The sequence below is a fragment of the Schistocerca gregaria genome, chromosome 1 (genome assembly GCF_023897955.1).
Source record: "Schistocerca gregaria isolate iqSchGreg1 chromosome 1, iqSchGreg1.2, whole genome shotgun sequence".
Taxonomy (NCBI): Eukaryota; Metazoa; Arthropoda; class Insecta; order Orthoptera; family Acrididae; genus Schistocerca; species Schistocerca gregaria.
Genome location: NC_064920.1, coordinates 1,078,311,320 through 1,078,332,868, shown reverse-complemented (window position 1 = coordinate 1,078,332,868; position 21,549 = coordinate 1,078,311,320). Strand labels below are relative to the sequence as shown.

Below are 21,549 nucleotides of genomic sequence, written 5' to 3'. Positions count from 1 at the left end.
GTAAAGGATGTCATTCTTATCTAAGTAGGATGCTAACAACTGCTCATCTGCTCTTTCCAGCATAAAAACTCTCCTAACCGTCTAGATGAATTTAAGAGCTTTAGTAACCATGGTTATAATGACACTAATTCCTGTGTCTATACTGACACTGTTGATAAGGTCAAGCAGTTTGTAGCTACAAGGACTAAAATATTTCCATTGCATATGGGCCGTAGATATCCCAGTCTACACATGGTAGTTTAAAGTTGCCTCCAACTAACATTCTGTTATTGGGTTACATTTGCACTATTGAGCTTAGACTTTCTTTGAATGATTCTAAAACTGTCACAGTGGTAAAGACATCCATCAGTTTCCTGTTACATGTATCCAGATAAATTCACAGTCAGACACAGTTCTGACTTTGATAAAGACAATATTTCTGTTGACTGCAATGAATGCTCCCCCACCTATGGCATCTACTCTGTCTTTGTGATATACATTCCATGCAGAGCTTTCTACTTTGCATTTCATTCAGCTCTAGACTCCAAGAACAACTGGAGTGCAAGAACTTTCCTAGAGGGTTGTAAATCCAGCAACTCTGTTACGAATACTTTGACAAGTTATTGTCAAAATTTTGGATGTTGAAATGTCTCTACATTGTATGTGATTTCACTTTGCTCTCTATGAATTTACTGGTGAGCATTCAGAGACCCCAAAGTACCACCAGCCCAAAAAACTCCCACTTGCACTCAACAAGCACTCTGTTACCCAAGTAGTTGCTTTCTTTATGTGGTGTGCCTATGACCTATCAAGGGGAGTCCTAGGATCCTCCAAACCATGATGCAGGTCTAGAAATCTGCAGGCAAGACCAACACAGAGCCTTTAGTTGAGATCCTCAACTTGGCTCCAAACCAAAACACCCCTATCTACTCTGGGCACGATGCTGCAGATTGTGAGCTCTGTTTGCAACATGTGAGTGAAGCCAGCAGTTACCACAGTTTCCGCCAGCTGCCCACACAAAATTAGGATGGCCTCAGAACCCATGCGACATGTATAATTGATGCCAGCTTGAGTCAAAACTTGATGATGACTGCATCCTCCACGCTGCAACAGGGCGTACTTGACATCCTGAATGAGGCATCCTGGCAAAAAAATAAAGTGCACATTGGACTTATTTCTAGTACTGTACAGTGTTTCTCTGAGGGGTTCCTTAATGTACCTAACATAGGAGATACCAAGTACTAGCAAGCTGCTTCTCACTTTCTTTCCCCCCCTCCCCCCTCCCCAAGACACAGCCACTCATCTAGTCGTGAGGAGGAATTGCGAGATCAGACAGCCAGTCCACACACTGACACTGGCCACAAGCAACATGAACACAATATGACCTGTCACACACTTTGTAGTGAGTGCAGTGCCTTAAGTAGGATACTGTGGAAGATGCCTCAGTAGCAGAGCCTATGGACAAAATGAGTGTCACTTGAGCTGTCCCGTGTGATGTGACAGTTTCTTCCTCACTGATACAGGTTGCAGATGGCTGACCATGCCCAACAGCATCTTCAGCTGTTCACAAACTACAGCCATTTTTTGGCTTCCAGAGGTTATACTAATTCTCCTGAACGTTTCTGATACTTCAGTGGCAAACTTATAATGAAAAAGCAATAGTAGGCAATCTTAGGCTTTGTTAGAAATGTATTTTGTGTACTTTGGTTTAAAGTTTGGGGAATCCCAAAGATCCAAAGAAGATCAAAAGAAATTCCCCCTCAAGATGAGAGTATTAAAATCTTAGTTATTAACTTCCAAATCATTCACAACAAAGTGCCAAGGTTTGAAGGGTTTCTAAAAAGCTGTGGAGCTCAAATTATAGTAGATGCAGGAAGCTGACTAAAAGCTCTAAATTTTTAGCAGTTGGATACATGGAGAAAAATCAACCAAGATAGAAAGTGGAGCTGCATGCGTGTTTGTCTGGGCAAGACTCAGTACCTGCAGCGGACGTAACATTATGACTGGATCCTCCTGCTGACTACAAAACTCACCTCCAAACTCTAGAGAAAATCTCAGTTCAACAGTAGCCCCTAGCTTCCCCCCATCATATTCCCATCACTGTAGGAAACTTCAGTTATCCAACAATCAGTTGTGATGATTACAGTTTTGTTAGTAATGGGTGTGACAAGATATCATGAACGAAACATTTCTAAATGCCTTATCTGAAAACTACCTAGACCAGGCCATTGTGAATCCAGTCATGATGAAAATGCCTCAGATCTAATGGCAACAACTAGATCTCACATCTTTGAGAATGTCCGCATCAAAACTGGTATCAGTGGCCATGTGGAATTTATTGCAACAACGATTACCAAAGTACAAAGGGCAACTAAAATAAGTAGAAAGTTCAGTAAACAAGATAAGGAAGCAGTAGTGTCATATATCTACGAATAACTGGGAAAAACCTTGTGTGGAGCATGTAGAGGAACTCTGGCTCAAGTTTAAAAGAATAATTGACCATGCACAGGATAGATATGTATGCAGTAGAACACTTCATAAGGGGAGAGAACCTCCGTGGTATACAGTCACTGTAAAGAAAATTTTAAAGAAACAGAGACTACTGCATAATAAGTGTAAAACAAAGCAGAGCACTATAGAGAGAGTGATGTTGAATGAAATGTGTTTGGCTTCAAGAAAGCAATGTGTGAAGCCTTGAATGACTACTGTAGCAGAGTATTGTTGAAAAATCTTCCACAAACCCTAAAGAAAATTCTGGTTGTATTTAAAGGAGTGAAAGTTAGCATCCAGTCCCTCATGGGTGAGACTGGAGCTGAAACTGAGAGTAAAAGAGCAAATGCTGAAATGTTAAACTGTGTTTTCAAATGTTCCTTGACGGAGGGAAACCCAGCAGTACTGCTCAAACTTAAGTCTTGTACCGCCGAATAGTCGTTTTTGTGTCAGTAGCTCTGAAAAACAGCTGAAATTGTTAACATTGAACGATGTCCCACTGCTCGGTGGAATCTCTATTTGATTTCTCCTCTTTTAACTATTGTCTGCTAACTGAAAGAAAGCACAGGTCACACCTGGCTACAAGAAGGGAAGCGGAAGTGATCCACAAAAATACTGTCCACTGTCCTTGACATCCATTTGCTGTAGAATTTTAGAGCATATTCTGAGCTGAAACATAATGAGGTACCTTGAACAGAATGAACGCCTCCATATGAACTAGCATCAATGGCAAAAACATGTGTCACCTGAAAAACAGCTCATACTTTATCCCACATGACCTACTGAAAGCCATGGATGAACGCCAAAAAAGCCTCCAAATTAAATATCACTGAACAATAAAAATGAATTGTGTAGTTCAATTTGATTGCCACCTACCACACTGCCACAGTGACAGAAATTACTTGCCAGCCTGCTAGAAGGAGATGCTGGATAGAATTGGGGAGACAAGAAATTGACTAAAAGAAGGGATCAGTTGACAGGACATATTCTGAGACAGCAAGATATCACCAGTTTAGTGCTGGAGGGAAATTTGTGCCGTAAATATCAAAGAGGAAGACCAAGAGGTGAATACAGTAAGCAGATCCAGAAGAATGTAAGCTGTAGTAGTTACTTGAAGATGAAAAGACTTGCACAGGATAGAGTAGCATCACAACAACAGCAGCAGCAACAGATATCAGTACCAGCACAAGCATTGTTGCTTTATTCAGAAAGCCTATAGACCAAATAATTAGTTTTCAGGAACCACTGCCAGGCTCCTACCCTAAGGCCACAATCCACAGTTGAGACCCTTTCCCAAAGCCCCCAGAGGTGCATACATGTGACTGTACTATTCATGGCCAACATCAGTCCCCAGATACTACAAGGACATCTGTTTCCACAGCTGCACAACTTTGATCACAAACAACCACATTTTTCTGTGTACAGAGAAGACCACTGATGGCTTGCAGGGACTACATTCAGTTTTCTGTATGTCCATCTTTTTAACGATGTTTGCGTGACTCAGCTATTCAATAGAGGATATCAAACTAAATGCCTTTCAGCTGTCAATTTTCAACCTTATTTTACTGGGCAACCAGTTTCAGCATTTTACTATGCCATCTTCAGGCCCCTATTGAAGTGTAGGAATAATCTACCTCGCTTGTGATCAAAGTGTTGAGGTGGTCACTGCAACAAATATCTGCTAATACCAGTGTTGCTGGCCCTATTTTGATCACAGGCGAGGTAGATTATTCCTACACATTAGTCAGGAGCCTGAATATGGCGTAGTAAAACGCTGAAACTGTTCGCCCAATAAAATAAAGTTGAAAATTGACGGCTGAAAGGTGTTTAGTTTGACATCCTCATATTCAATTTTATACATCAGAAGAATTGTAGTAATCCCTAAAAAATAACTGTGTTATAATCTGTATCTGTACATATATATGTGCTTCATCTGTGGATACAAATGCAGTCCAGGGTGGCATTGGGCGACGAAAGGGGCAGTTCTTTGTAGCTGGTTCTTGGGGGTGGTGGGATGATTGGAGGTGTGTGGGATATGACACAGGAAATCTGTTTACAGACTAGGTCTGGGCTATAGTGCCTGTCTGTGAACGCCTTTGTTAGACCTTCAGCATATTGGGTAAGGGAGTCTCATCATTGCAGATACGCTGTCCCCATGTGGCCAGGCAGTATGGGAGGGATTTTTTGGTGTGAAAGAGATGGCTCGCTAATAGTTCTGGTACACATATTTGGTCCCAGGGGTTCACAGGGTTTCGAGAGAAGGACATCCGGCTACCCCTTAAACTACCCATGCCAAATTCATAAATAAGCAGTCTTGTGTATCTTCTATGATATTTAGTTTTTGGAGCATGACGTCTTCAGACTCAGAATCAACTACATTAGTACTGGCAGTTTTAGAATATTGACTCACACACCTCCTCATGGTCTTGATAACGCCCAAGCCACTGGCTCATAATTTATGGAAATTCGGTGACTTACGCATAGACATCTGGTGCCATCTACATCCGTGAACCTACCAAGAACCTGTCCAGCCTATGCCATACAGAATTGTTACTGTACCATGTTCCAAAAGTGAACCAACACACTGTAAAACTGGTGCTCATAACTTTTTGGTTCATCAGTGTGAGTGGATGACTATCAGTCATTTCAGATACAATAAGTTTTTATGTTCTTCCTATTGAATTTTGTTCTTGGGCAGAATCACCAAGTCTGTTCTATCCAAACTGGCAATTCTAGAATCTTGCAAACACCCATGCTCCTACCCTTTTGAGTTTCCCTCCCCTTGACACAGGGCATACCAGTTTCCCAAACAGGTGTCCAGTGTCTCAATAGGTCAGTGTCAGTTACAGTGGAACACAGCACCTCAGACTTGTTAGTTAGGGGGATAAATGTAACACGCTGTGTTCTCACAGGTTCCTGTCTCCATTGCATGTGATCCCCTATACTTACCACTGACCCAACACTTCCAATCGAGTGAACAAATGGTGATACGTGCTGTACTGCTTGAAGAGGACCCTGTATCCCAAGGGGATACCTTGGCTGCCTCTGGTACGTGTCACTCAGTAGCCTTCCCAATACGCTCACTCGCAGCAGCCTCCAGTCGGGTGACAACGGTTAGGGTGATTTCCAGCTGCTTACTAATAGCAGCTAACTCATCCTGTGCACGAGAAAAGCATGCACAGTGGGTTTGAAATGTCATACAGAAAAGCGAACCCATTAAGTATAAGCTAAACTTGTTGATTATCTGGATCTATTAAGCTACTAGGTTACAAATTCGCTTTAACAACTGGAGCAATTAACATTTATCCATGTGATTCCTGTTATGAGAAGAGAAGGTAGGATCACTAACAAATTCGAAAATAGGGGAAATAGGAAACAATAAGGATGTATAGTTCTGTTCAAAGGCAAAATTTCCAATCATAGTCTCAATCAGGCATTGAAATAAATTCAATGACTAGAAGTAAGAGTATGTACTGGGCTGGGAATCGAAACTGTATTTCCCTCTTTGTGCAACTGGCTCCCCTAATCGCTTTGGCTATCTGAGCATGCTTCACGTCCAACACTAATTCCCAACTTGTGACACACTGCCCATTACCATCACTGCTTGCAGCCTCTTGCTATTTCATGCAAGGGTTCTGACGAAGACTACCTCTGTACTGAATGGTCATTATTTGCCGCCAAGGTGCTTACACACTGAAGCGCCAAAGAAACTGGTACAGGCATGCGTATTCAAATACAGAGATACGTTAACAGGCACATATGGCACTGCAGTCGGCAATGCCTGTATAAGACAACAAGCGTCTGGCACAGTTCTTAGATCAGTTACTGGTGCTACAATGACAGGCTATCAAGATTTAAGTGAGTCTGAACGTGGTGTTATAGTTGGCACATGAGCGATGGTATACAGCATCTCCGAGGTAACAATGAAGCAGGAATTTTCCCATACGTCCATTTCACGAATGTACCGAGAATATTAAGAATCCAGTAAAATATCAAATCTCCGACATCACTGCAGCCAGAAAAAGATCCTGCAAGAACGGGACCAACGATGATGGAAGAGAATTGTTCAGCGTGACAGTAGTGCAACTCTTCCGCAAATTGCTGCAGTTTCAATGCTGGGCCATCAACAAGTGTCGGCGTGCGAACCATTCAGTGAAACATCATCGATATGGGCTTCTGGAGCCTCGTGTATCCTTGATGATGGCATGATACAAAGCTTTACGCCTTGCCTGGGACTGTCAACACCGACACTGGACTGTCGATGACTGGAAACATGTTGCCTGGTCAGATGAGTTCCGTTTCAAACTGTATCGAGCGGATGGACGTGAACGGGTATGGAGACAATCTTTTGAATCCGTGGACCCTGCATGTCAGCAAGGGACTGTTCAAGCTGGTGGAGGCTCTGTAATGGTGTGGGGTGTGTGCAGTTGGAGTGATAAGCCTGGATAGAACTGTAACAGGTGACAAGAATGCAAGCATCCTGTCTGATCACCTCTATCCATTCATATCCATTGACCATTCCGACGGACTTGGGCAATTCCAAGAGGACAATGCGACACCCCACACGTCCAGAGTTGCTACAGAGTGGCTCCAGAAACACTCTTCTGAGTTTAAACACTTCCGCTGTCAGATGAGTCCCATTTCAATGGATTCTTTTGAATCCATGGGCCCTGCATGTCAGCAGGAGAGTGTTCAAGCTGGTGGAGGCTCTCCAGACATGAACATTATCGAGTATATCTGGGATGCCTTGCAACGTGCTGTTCAGCAGAGATCTCAATCCAATCGTACTCTTACGGATTTATGGACAGCCCTGTAGATTTCGTGGTGTCAGTTCCCGCCAGCACTACGTTACACACTTGTGGAGTCCATGCCACATCGTGTTGCGGCACTTCTGCATGCTCGCGGGGGCCCCATACGATATTAGGCATATGTACCAGTTTCTTTGGCTCTTCAGTGTATTTATGACATGTTATCGTAAGACACTACTCGTGCGCTGGTCGTCAAAAGCCTGTCAGTGCGGGACTCCGAGATGTGGTGCCAATGTGGCAATTAACGAAAATAAGGTGCCACACCCCACACCATCCTTAACGCCCCCTCCGGACACCAGCGCCCTCTCCGGCGCTGCACTGTATAAGATGGCGTCGACAGCTCTCGGGGGCGGGGGGGGGGGGGGGGGGGGGGAGGCAGTTTCTGAAAAAAAAGCGAAATATTTTGACACCTAATATAAATTTAAGTGTTAGGAAGTCTTTTCTGAAGGTACTCGTCTCGGGTGTAGCCTAGAACAGAACTGAAATGTAGACGAAAATTCAGACAAGAAGAAATAGTAGCTTTTGAAGCGTAATGCTACAGAAGAATGATAAAGATTGAATTGGTAGTTCGAATAACTGAAGAGGTGGTACTCAATCGACTTGGGGGAAAAGAAGGGATCGCTTCATAGGACACCCCCTTAGACATCGACAAAGAGTCAGTTTAGTAATTTAGCGAAGTGTAAGAGGATAAAAGTTGTAGAGGGATACCAGGAGATGAATACAATTAAGAGCCTTAAATGGATTGTTGGATAGTCACAGTAATTATTGCAGTAATTATTCTGGAATGAAGAGACTCGCAGAAGATAGCATCACGCCAACATTTGGACGGATTGCCTTAACAACAACATCCAGTTAGAGCTTGACAAAATACGAGGGTGGTTTGAAAAGTTCTCGGAATCAACACGAGAGGTCAATGCTAGTGCAACGAGCTGTTCACATGATATTCATAGGAATGTTGCCTGTAAACACGTGCCACGTCAGTGCTCTTGGAAGAGAATTATGGCGGTGATTTGCGAAGATGGAAAAAATCGAGATTCGAGCAGTGGTTAAGTACTTCGTAAAGAAAGGTATGAAAGCAAAGGACATTCATGCTGATTTCCAGAATACACTGGGGAACTCTATTCCTTCAGATTCAGCTGTTGCCATGTGGACAAATGAATTTAAATTTGGTTAGGGGAGCTTATATGATGATCTGCGCAGTGGTAGGCCAAGATGTGTCATTACTCCAGAAATCATTGCAGAAGTTCACAAAATGGTCACGGAGGATCAACGATTGGAAGTGTGTGAAATTGCTCACGCTTGCCATATGTCGTCTGAAGAGGTATACCACATTTTAACTGAAGAATTAGAAATGAAAAAAAAAAAAAGAATTAGAAATGAAAATATTATCTGCAAGATGAGTGCCGCGACTCTTGACGCTGGATATAAAACGCACGAGAGTGGACATATTGGAACAATGTTTGGCCTGTTTTAGGAGAAGCGCCGGCTTGTGACCACAGATGAAACTTGGGTGCACTACTATACCCTAGAGACATAACAACAATTAAAGCAGTGGAAACATGCTTATTCTCCGCCACCCAAGAAAGCAAAGACAATACGTTCGGCGGGAACGGCCATGGCATCAGTGTTCTGGGATACGAAGGGGTTTTGTTTGTCGATTATCTCCCCACTGGGCAAACAATTACTGGAGAATGCTATCTAACCCCCAGGACAAACTGCAACAAAAGATACACGAAATAAGGCCAGGTTTAGCAAGGAAGAAAGTAGTCTTCTAGCAAGACAATGCCCGCCCGCACACGTGTGCTGTCCCCATTGCAAAATTACACGAACTAAGGTATGAACTGCTGCCACACCCGCCTGATTCACCTCCGTCGGACTTCCATCTCTTCCCAAAACTGCAAATTTTTCTTGGCGAACGAAGATTCACTTCAAACGAAGAGTTCATAGCCGAAGTTGACAACTATTTTGCAGGCCTGGAGGAAAGTTATTTTCGAGATGGGATCTAGGCACTGGAACATCGTTGGACCAAGTGCATTAATCTACAATTGCATTAATCTACATTGAAATATAAAAAAAAAAATGTTTCAGTGATGTAAGTAACTTTTTTCTATTCCGTTCCGAGAACTTTTCAAACCACCATCGTAAAAGTGTTGTGCAAAGGCCGACAACTAAGCCCTTTTTAAACATAAATTCGAAATCTTGCAGTTCACAGAGTATAAATACGTGTTGTTTTGTGACTTCAGGACTGATGACTCAGTCGTATCATACACGTACTTAGGATTCAGAATGTGCAGGGGACGTTCCCTAGAGACTAAGCTATACCTAAATAAAGTACCGAGTTAGGAATCACTGGCAGGGTACTGAGAAACTGCAGTTCGTCTTCAGAAGCTATTACCTACCAAAGTCGTGCGCTGCCCGTAGTTGTGTGCCGACCAAGCGTATCAGAGTAGACTCAAAAGAGTCATGAAGCATAACGCAGCCGGTGAGAATTATAAAGGCTTGTCTGACCGGCGAAAGAGTGTAGCAGACTTGTCGCAAGATCGTATCTGGCACACACTCCAGTAAAGATGCAGTACATCTCACCAGAACCTGCTTGGGATATTTCAACAACAGCCTTTCAGAGCAGAAACTACAAGTATTCTTTAGTTAACAGTATATCTGTCCCGTGGAGACAGCGCAGATAATATTAGTGAAATAATAGCCCGCACAGAGGCGTATAAACAGTCGTTGTTCCCATGCGTAAATGCAACGAGAAGCAATCTAAGCATTATCATTATTCCCGGCTTTACATTGTTTTAGTATTCCCCGGTTACCCAAGATTATATAGCAAATTTAATTGTCATTCTCCATTTGTGCCGATCTGTCCATAAATTTTCTTCGATATTTCTTCTTCTAATTAGTGTCTGAATTCCTTGTATCCACGTGGCCACTGGGCTTCTTTTCTTCCATCCTGGTCATTCCCATTCCACGGTTCATCGTGGAAATCTCTCCTCTGACATCCTTTTCACACGCCCCCACCATACGAGTTGTTTTTTTCTTCCACAAAATCAATAAACGAACTTGTGATGCCTATTTTCTTCCTGATATCTACACTTCTGACCCTTTCCCGCCTGCATCTTTTTGCGGACCGTCTCGAAAAGTCAATATTTTATTTAATTGAGGCTCAACTTTCCATACATCTTATCCACACGTCAAAATGCTTGTAACAAGTGTTATCAAGATTTTTCCTTTTGTTCCCTTCCAAATCTGTTTATCCCATAAAATGCCATACATTCCTACAAATTGCGACTCCTAAGTACGTGAATGATACGACTACCTCTACTGGTAGAATAATATGTACTCTCTAGTATGCGCTTCACAGTAATTTTAGGGCATGCGTATACGTAAATGTGGCGTAGTAGCAGAGAGGAGAAACCAAGTGGGGATACAAAGCGAAGCAAAGTGATCATAAAAAATGTAACGCATTTCATGGTGACTGTTGTCACTAGCGTAACAACTGAGCTTTGTATCCGCAACGAAGTTTTATCGCGTACGTTTACACTTACTGGCATCCACAGCATATTCAGCGCATCGCGACGGCTGTTCGCCCTGTGTCTGGCTGTTAAGTTCAGCTCCCACAGTGCCCAAGGAAACTGCTCTCGGGATTTAAGCACTGTCATATGCGGGGAAACATTTGCCGCTCCAGAGATTTAGGACCTTACAGCGATGATCGCAGATATTAAGAGTTTCCGGAATTTTATTTAAGACCACCTCTGGCGCATGACAATGTATGCCTATTAACGTCACATGTGCAACCAGTGCAAATTGTGTCAGAAACAGACACGAGTATATTCTTAGCATGTGCACTACAAATAAAGAGAAATTACAAGGGCTAAAATGTATTGCAGTTATGCGCGCGAGCGACCACGTTAGTTCGGAGTCAGCCACGGGATGCTAGGTATTGCGTTGCTATTGGCGAACTCTAAACCCACGGCGTTTATATTATGTGGACGGCTCTTCTTTCACTTTAGAACTCTGTTAACCAAATGACATCTATACGCCAGAAAATATCTAATATCTATATCTGAACATCTAATATAAATTTAAGTTCTATTTGTTCATAGGTCCACAACCTCAATCTATTTTTCAAAAGAAAACATTGTCAGAATAGATTGAAAAATCAGCCAAATAAAGATTTACTATCCCTTGACCATGATTTCGGTATTTGTAAAAATATCTTCTTCAGAAGTATTGGCCATACAAATGTATATACACCAGTTACAAAGTATATACACCAGTTACAAAGTAATTTTTTAACATAATAAAATATTTAAAAAAAATTTGTGAAATAAACGTACTCACTTATTTCATCACATAATTCAATAGACACCACAAGATAAAATATTTTGCGTAAGTTACACGTTGGGTTCTGATACTGAGAAGGCTATCTACACTTACAGTGCCGGCCGCGGTGGTCTCGCGGTTCTAGGCGCGCAGTCCGGAACCGTGCGGCTGCTACGGTCGCAGATTCGAATCCTGCCTCGGGCATGGATGTATGTGATGTCCTTAGGTTAGTTAGGTTTAAGTAGTTCTAAGTTCTAGGGGACTAATGACCACAGCAGTTGAGTCCCATAGTGCTCAGAGCCATTTGAACCATTTTTTACACTTACAGTGAAAATGTGCTTAATTCATTAGACAAAAAAATTGCAGGCAACTGGTATATTTAGTGATCTGTCAAAGGCATTTGACTGTGTAAATCACAATATCCTTTTAAGTAAATTAGAATGTTATAGTGTAACAGGAAATGCTGCAAAATGGTTCAAATCTTATATCTCTGGCAGGAAACAAAGGGTGTTATTAGGAAAGAGACATGTATCAAGCTATCAGGCATCATCCAACTGGGAACTAATTACATGTGGGGTCCCACAAGGTTCCATTTTCGGGCCCTTACTTTTTCTTGTGTATATCAACGACCTTTCATCAGCAACATTACCAGATGCCAAGTTTGTTTTGTTTGCCAATGATACAAACATTGCAATAAATAGCAAATCAAGTGTAGTCCTAGAAAGATCAGCCAATAAAATATTTGTGGACATTAATCACTGGTTCCTAGGGATACTAACTACTGCTTCCCAATATATTTATTCCTTAATGAAATTTGTCATTTAAAATATATCACTTTTTCAAACCAACAGCTCAATTCATGGAATCAATGCTAGAAATAAGAATAATCTTCACAAGGATATGAAGTCATTTAGTCTTGTACAAAAAGGTGTGTATTATTCAGGAACACACATTTTCAATAACTAGCCAGCAGCCATAAAAAGATTAACAACCAATGAAATTCAGTTTAAGAGAAGCCTAAATGATTTATTGGTGGCCAATTCCTTCTACTCCATTGATGAATTTTGTTAGTAAAACCAACTGATTTGTATATAAATACAATATAACTTCTGCACAATTTCAGTGCAGTAATGTGTTCATTGAAAATTTGTGTGTGTGTGTGTAAGTATAATCTAACTTATGCACCATTTCAGTGCAGTAATGTGTTCATTGTAAATAAGTATTATAGTAGGTGTATTACATGTTTATGACCTTATAAATAAATAAAAAACTTTTTTATTTTAAATTCAGTGCATTAGTATTTGTAAAATGAGTCTTTCATATAGTGTTCATTAAAAAATGACGATCATTCCACTTGGGACCTGTGGAATGTTACATTAGCTTATTTGTTTTAGTTGTAAATATTTGTCATGTATTGTTGTTTTTCTGACATGTTCCACATCCTGGAGGACCTCCTCACTACGGATCAATTGGAATGAAAGTAAATCTAATCTAATCTAATCTGCCTTACGTCAGAGACTAAGGCCAACTGCTACAAATATACAGGGGCCAGGAAAAATTGTGCTACAGGGGGCGTTAAATACATGAGTGTAAGAACCACGCCTTTTTTGCGTTCAGCAACTGCATTTTATAATAAAGTTTTTATATTTTTAATATTTTAATACATTTGTAGAGGAATTTTCATACTTACTGTATTATAAAATGCTGTTGTTCAACACAACCAAGGCGCGGTTCTTACACACATATATTTAGCGCCTCCTTTAGCACAATTTTTCTTGGTCGCCTGAGTCTGTATATTTGTAGCAGTTGGCCTTAGTCTCTGACATAAGGTACATGTAACTTACGCAAAATATTTTATCTTATGATGTCTATTGCTTCATGTGATGAAATAAGTGAGCACATTTATTTCACAAATATTTTACTTTTAATATTTTATTATGTTAAAAAAATTACTTTGTAGCTGGTGTGTAGATTGTTGGGACCAATACTTCTGAGGGAGATATTTTTGCAAATATAGAAACCATGGTCAAGGGATAAATCTTTATTTGCAACTGGTTGGCTAATTTTTCAGTCTATTCTGAATTATACAGTTGCTGTTTCGAAGCCATGTTTAAGATTTTGAAAACAGTGTCAGTTTCGGACAATATTTTCTTTTGATTAATTGAAGTGTTAGAATGTCTTTTCTGAAGGTATTTGTCTGAAGTGTAGCCTTATGCGGAAGCGAAACGTGGATGACAAGTGCTTCAGTATTTGAAATGTGGTGCTACAGGAGAATTCTGAAGATTAGATGATCAGCTTTAGTAGCTAATGACAAGGTAGTTGCTGCGAATTGGCGAAATAAGAAATTATGGCGAAACTCAAGTAGAACAAAGCATCGGTGGACAGAACACTTCCTGGGACATCAAAGAATCCTCAACTGGTCATGGAGGGAGGTCTTGCGGGTAAAAAATGTAGACGGAGATCAAGAGAAGCAGTTTCAAATAGATATAGGTTGCAGTAGTTATTTGGAGATGAGGAGGCTTGCACGAGGTAGATTGTTGTGGAGAGCTGCATCGAAGTCTTCTGATCGGAGACCGCAACAACAACAACAACAACAACGAAGAGGACGATATTCTACTGCGCGTGTTCGGGCTTAAACTTTTATGAAAATACGAGCTCTCAACTGCATTTGCTGTGTCTGCGTGACATCAAAACTTTTACTACGGATAAATCTGTTATCATTCAGGTAACGGGTCCAAGCTGCAGAATCTTTTTTAGCCTCTCGTATTACTTTCATTCTCTCAGATTGGATCTTTTCTCTATTCTCTGATCAAGTGGTCTCGGTCTTCTTGTGTTTTTCTACCTGACCAACAGCGCAGTCCTGAATTCGAGCTTAAAATTTCTTATGTTTCCTCTTAAGTCATCGTTTCTAATTTTATGTCTCCTTTTTACTTATTTCACATCTACACAGACCGTTTCATTTTGCATCTGTGGAAGGAACATTAGCGTTTCTCTTTTGTAAAAGTATACGTTATGTATCCGCATTTTATGACAGGTTCTACACCCTGACTGCGGAACAAGAAGTACCAGCTTAGTCTGAAATCCAATATCTACTGCTGCGATCCGTTTTCTTGCCTCAGTTTTAGCTTAGCTGAAACTTGGTATAAGTGCTATTGCAGTTTCGGCAGTTTTTGCGTGAAGCGTAGATGTTGGCAACGGCGCGGTAAATCACGGTAAATGGCCGTTGTGTGACAGATGGAGATAACTAATAACTTTCTTCATTTGTTTCCCTTCGTTATAACCATGCTTTCCGCGGTATGGCGATACGCGACATTGTAACTGCACTTTGACGTAAATATGAGTGCTGCCCGTTTCAGTCGCAGCAATTCAAGTTATGGTAATAAGTTCCTGGCTAACCACAACCTCAAAAATTGTTATATATACGTAAACAACAGCAAAATATTTTTTACAAGCAAGGCTACACTGAACAGCCAAAACATTATGAGTTCGTGCCAGGAAGTGGGGATATAATTGTTACATCCCACTTCACCAAATGTTAAAAGAGTACGTTGTTTGCGGATGGGGAGAGAAACTTCTGACATCAACGTTCATGTATAAATTGGCAGGGAAGGGAGAAGAGGCTTGTTAAATATGCCTCGTGGCGGCAGTGTGCAGGAGGTGGAGCGGTCAGGATTTGATAGTGGGCATCCAGAGCGGCCGTTAAATAGAAAACAGGGAATTAAGTGCAATAAAGAGGATGTATTTCGATACACGGAGGACAAAAGGAGCGCCTAGGGTCGGGAGGTCAAACAATTAAATTAAATGGGCAACAGAAGGGGAAGCGGTTCATGTTGACTCGCTTTGGTGGCCGGTCGTGAAAAGCAGAGCCAGAGGCTCTGCCTTCCAAAAAGATGTCTGTTCTGCTCGACGTCTGGATTACAAGAAAGAGAAGCAACGGTGTTAGGCACCGCAGAAGACCCCAGCGTTCACATACGTGATCGGTATCCCTTGCACGCTATTGGCTAAAACCAATAGCGTGAATTCGCTAGCAGTTTCAGCAGAGGGCTCAGGGAGTCTCCTTCATCAGCTTTAACTGGACAGAACTGCCGCGGTTTTGAAAGAAAGGCAACTTGTGTTACGTAGACACGGCGTGAATTACTCTGGGAGAAAACTTGTAAAGATCCCACTGGGCCTTTGAAATAAATTTTTTAAACCAATTCCCTAAAATATTTCTTGCTGGCTGCCATCCTGTACACCACTGCCTATCACGACGTCGGATGCTGCCTGGTGGCGTTTTGTGCACGTGACGCGGAAAGAAAAGTATGTAAGCGAAGCAGACATGGATTACATTAGATTAGATTAGTACTTGTTCCATAGATCATGAATACGGGACTTCGTAATGATGTGGAACGTGTCAGGTTAATAAAAGGTTTCTATACAAGATATTACATTACACAAAACATTACATGACACTCATATATATACAGGGTGAGTCATCAACCTTACCGCTGGATATATTTCGTAAACCACATCAAATATTGACGAATCGATTCCACAGACCGAACGTGAGGAGAGGGGCTAGTGTAATTGGTTAATACAAACCAGAAAAAAATGCACGGAAGTATGTTTTTTAACACAGACCTAAGTTTTTTTAAATGGAACCCCGTTAGTTTTGTTAGCACATCTGAACATATAAACAAATACGTAATCAGTGCCGTTTGTTGCATTGTAAAATGTTAAATACATCCGGAGATATTGTAACCTAAAGTTGACGCTTGAGTACCACTCCTCGGCTGTTCGATCGTGTGTATCGGAGAGCACCGAATTACGTAGGGATCCAAAGGGAACGGTGATGGACCTTAGGTACAGAAGAGACTGGAATAGCACATTACGGCCACATGCTAACACCTTTTTATTGGTCTTTTTCACTGACGCACTTGTACATTACCATGAGGGGTGAGGTACAAGTACACACGTGGTAATGTACATGTGCGTCAGTGAAAAAGACCAATAAAAAGGTGTTAGCATGTGGACGTAATGTGCTGTTCCAGTGTCTTCTGTACCTAAGGTCCATCACCGTTCCCTTTGGATCGGTGCTCTCCGATACACACGATCGAACAGCGGAGGAGTGGTACTCAAGCGTCAACTTGAGGCTACAATATCTCCAGATGTAATTAACATTTTACAATGCAACAAACGGCACTGATTACGTATTTGTTTATATGTTCAGATGTGCTAACGAAACTAACGGGGTTCCATTTAAAAATGTAGGTTTGTGTTAAAAAACATACTTCCGTGCATTTTTTTATGGTTTGTATTAACCAATTACACTAGCCCCTCTCCTCACGTTCGGTCTGTGGAATCGATTCGTCAGTATTTGATGTGGTTTACGAAATACATCCAGTGGTAACGTTATGTGGGGGGGGGGGGGGGGGGTTGGAGAAATTACCTACTTACTATATCCAAAAATTCATCTAATGAGTAGAAGGAGTTGCGATTAAGAAATTCTTTTAATTAATTCTTTTAATTTCCTTCTAAATGCTATATGGCTATCTCTCAGACTTTTGATGCTATTAGGTAAGTGACCAAAGACTTTTGTGGCAGCGTAATTTACCCCCTTCTGAGCCAAAGTTAGATTTAACCTTGAGTAGTGAAGATCATCCTTTCTCCTAGTGTTGTAGCCATGTACACTGCTAGTAATTTAGAATTCGTTCGGATTGTTAATAACAACTTTCATAAGTGAATATATATATTGTGAAGTTACAGTGAAACTCTCTAGCTCTTTAAATAAGTGTCTGCAGGATGATCTTGGATGAGCTCCAGCAATTATTCTGATTACACGCCTTTGAGCAATGAACACTCTTTTACTCAATGATGAGTTACCCCAGAATATGATGCCATACGAAAGCAGAGAATGAAAATAGGCGTGGTAAGCTTATTTACTCAGATGTATATCGCCAAAATTTGCAATGACCCTAATAGCATAAGTAGCTGAAATCAAACGTTTCAGCAGATCCTCAGTGTGTTTTTTCCAGTTCAGCCCCTCATCAATGCATACACCTAGAAATTTTGAATATTCTACCTTAGCTACCGATTTCTGATCGAAGTCTATATTTATTAAAGGTGTCATTCCCACGGACGGGGGATCACCCTAGCGAAGATATGGCCTACAAATGGGGAAATCCATTGAGATACGTGACTTTGACAAAGGAGAGATTATTATTACGCAGAGCCTGTGATCGAGTATCTCGGAAACGGCAAAGCTGGTCGAATGTTCACGTGCTACTGTCGTGAGCATCTACGGAAAGAGGTAGAAGGACAGTGACACTACCATTAGGCGCTAAATGGTTGGACACCTACGACTCTTCACAGAACGTGGGATAGTCGGAGATCTGTGACATCTCTGCCGAAAGAGCACAATGATGGTGCATGCATGTGTTTCGGAGCACGCCGTACATCGTACATTGTTGAACATGGAGCTCCACAGCAGACCACCCCTACGTGTTCACATGTTAACCAAACTATATCGTCAATTACGATTGCAGTGGGCACGAGACCATCGGAATTCGACAGTCGATCAATGAAAACGTGTCGGCTTTTCGGGTGAATCACATTTTTGCTGCATTAGGTCGATGGTCGTCTCCACAAACGCCGTCATCGAGGTGAACGGCGGCTAGAAACGTGCAGCGCGCCACGGACGCAGGCTGGTGGCAGCAGTATTATGCTTTGGGAGACGTTGCAATGCGCTTCCATTCGACCTGTTGTAGTAATCGAAGACACGCTGACAGCTGCGAACCACCTGCATTCCTTCATGTTTGATGTCTTCCCCGACGGAGATATAATTCTCCGTGACTCGGAGCCAAAACCGCGTTACTGTGGTTTGAGGAACATTATCCCAAAGAAAGCAGGTGTTGACAGATGTCAAAATTACCGAACTACCAGTTTAATAAGCCACAGCGGCAAAAGGAAAAGAGACACTTAAAGTAGAAAAGGAGTTTTGCTATTTGGGGAGCAAAATAACTGATGATGGTCGAAGTAGAGAGGATATAAAATGTAGACTGGCAATGGCAAGGAAAGCGTTTCTGAAGAAGAGAAATTTGTTAACATCGAGTATAGATTTAAGTGTCAGGAAGCCGTTTCTGAAAGTATTTGTATGGAGTGTAACCATGTATGGAAGTGAAGCATGGACGATAAATAGTTTGGACAAGAAGAGAATAGAAGCTTTCGAAATGTGGTGCTACAGAAGAATGCTGAAGATTAGATGGGTAGATCACATAACTAATGAGGAAGTATTGAATAGGATTGGGGAGAAGAGAAGTTTGTGGCACAACTTGACAAGAAGAAGCGATCGGTTGCTAGAACATGTTCTGAGGCATCAAGGGATCGCCAATTTAGTATTGGAGGGCAGTGTGGAGGGTAAAAATCGGAGAGGGAGACCAAGAGATGAATACACTAAGCAGATTGAGATAGATGTAGGTTGCAGTAAGTACTGGGACACGAAGCAGCTTGCACAGGATAGAGTAGCATGGAGAGCTGCATCAAACCAGTCTCAGAACTGAAGACCACAACAACAACAACAACAACAACAACAACATAGTGAACTCACGTTGATGTCTCGGCGATCAAATTCACCTGATGTAAATCCTGCGGAACCCATCTGGGTCGCTATTGGGGCGCCATCACAGCATATGCAAATCAGCGGCCAGTTATTTATCCGAATTACATGACCTGTGCGTAGACATCTAATGCCACATAACCTCCTCGAACCTACCAACAAACTGTAGGATCCCCGTTACGCAGAATCGATGATGTATTTCGTTCCAAAGACTGACAAACAAAGCAAGTGAGCAATTTATGCTGTGCTGTTAGTTTACTACCTAATATATACTAACAGACCGTGACATGTTCGAAAAAAACAGCAAAGTATTTTTGACAAGCAAGAATATAAATTGAAGTGCTGCTATCAGGTTCGTTGATAACAACATACTAGAAAATGCAAAAACATGACACTTGTGTAATTATGGTAAAAAATAAAGAAAAATAGAAATGGAATGTTACTCTTTGAAAGGATGTGAAGGACGTGTCTACCTCCTAACTGAAACACAGGTAACAGAAAAAAAAGAAAATGAAAAAAGCCACGTAGCTTCAGAGCGGATTATAAATCATTTTGGCAGTTAGAAAAAAACTCAAAAACAAGTCTTTCTCCAGACTCTACCGCCTTTTCCACGTGTATTCAAATAAGTGTGTTTCGAAAGCGTGCTTGCATTTATTAGGATTCCGAAATGACCGTTTTATGGCAGACCAGGTGGCTCTTTGAAATGTAGAATACGATTAACAGAGAGATGAATAAAACCTTCACCGTTCAGGCAGTTGTACGAAGTGAAGCTGTCAGAAATAACAGTACTTCCAGCGAGTATGCACTTTTTCAGAACTCTCAGGAGAATACCCTTTGCTCTTCTGCGTATCACTTCAAGGAAGCACTTATTGCTACCTCTTTCTAGACCACCAAAGATCGATCTGCCAGCTACACGTTTTCCCCTATGAAATTTGTGCTTCCCAAATTTGGTTCATCTAGCTCAACTACTTTTGCAACGCCATCGAGATCTCCGCTGCGATCACAAGACTTCTCAGGGGAAGCTCCTCCAGCCTCGCCAAACAAACTTCCGGTGAGATAAGAGTATTAGAACATTCGCTGACCCACAGGAACGTCATCTTCAAAGCTTCGCCCATGGTGAGACTACTCCCAGCCAAGCAGCCACTAAAACGACAGGTGCCTCATTTCTGCAGCGCCGTTGAAAACCGTCTGAACGACCATTTCTAGCAACAAAGGCCATTAGCGCAGAGCATGTCTTACATATTTTTGCGGTTCCAAGGATTTCCTGGTTAAATCACCCCTGTACGGCTTCATCAAGTAAATTAAATAGCTTCGATATGAATTACCATCAGTTACGAAAACTCCTAAAATATGCCTACAAATAAAGAACACACTGAAAAATACTGACTAACCAACCTTGAAATCCACGATAACTAAGTGATAGTACTTAATGTTGAAACCTTCCACCATTCAGCGTGTATCATTACTTGCTATAGACTATCACATCAGTTAAGGCACGGTATATAATTATATTGACCTAAGAAAGTTTCGATAGTGTGGAACCACTTCGGTAACTGTACATAATATAAATTCAAAATTCCTACCAGACAGAAAATAGATCAGCTACTCTCACTTACGAAGCGAAATAAATGATAAACGACATTCTCACTTATTAGAGTTTCCTACGAATGCCACCATCCTACTTTCTTTAAATAATGCTGTATATACCAAAGAGCTTTCCAAATTTTTACAAGCAGCCAAGATATCTTTGTAATAAGAAAGCAACACTGGGAATTATTTTAACTTTCGTATCAAAATGTATTTAATACGTACAGTTATTTCAATTTAGATTTTGAGCAAATGTATATCTAGTGTTTTTTCTGATTTTATCTGTTAACTTGTGGTGCTGTATAAAACTGATATACTGCATATTAAACAACGTTGTTAAATATATAAGTGTGTCTTTATTTATATCTGTACCACTATAACAATGTTAATCGTTAAATTTGTGATGATAGTATCACTGTTATGACATCAATTTATTGTTTGTAATGCGTGTCTCTTATTTAACTGGCTAAATGGCCGTTAGCTGCCAGAGGCCAAATTAATTAATTAATTAAGTAATTATCAACATCTGTGTCATCACGACAGAAATAAAATATACGCTAAATTTATTTTATGAACGAAAGGAATGAAGAAAAAAAAAACCTCATTGGCTATCTGCTACTAACTCATGATGGGTCGTCTCATCACGCCGTAACCAACATCTAAGCATCACTGTTCTATTCATGTATCAGTCATATTTGTGAAACTTCCTGGCAGGTCCCGAGTTCGGCTATTCTTCGTGTCTCGGTAGGGCACACAGTTTTAATCTGC

The 21,549-nt window shown here is 41.2% G+C and overlaps 1 protein-coding gene across 5 annotated transcripts in view; it reads right to left on the bottom strand.

Moving 5' to 3' along the window:
* The window catches only part of LOC126281792 (lysosomal alpha-mannosidase-like), a 275,270-nt gene that overhangs the window by 202,104 nt on the left and 51,617 nt on the right, over positions 1-21,549 (bottom strand). For 2 of the 5 annotated variants that reach the window (XM_049981035.1, XM_049981008.1), the window contains exon 1: positions 10,823-10,978. The exons of 1 other annotated variant lie outside the window; for it this stretch is intronic. The gene's annotated coding sequence lies outside the window, so the exon portion shown is untranslated. Of the gene's footprint in view, positions 1-5,418; positions 5,627-10,822; positions 10,979-21,549 lie in introns of those variants that run through there. 2 more of the 5 variants (XM_049981016.1, XM_049981042.1) reach the window with 2 other exon arrangements.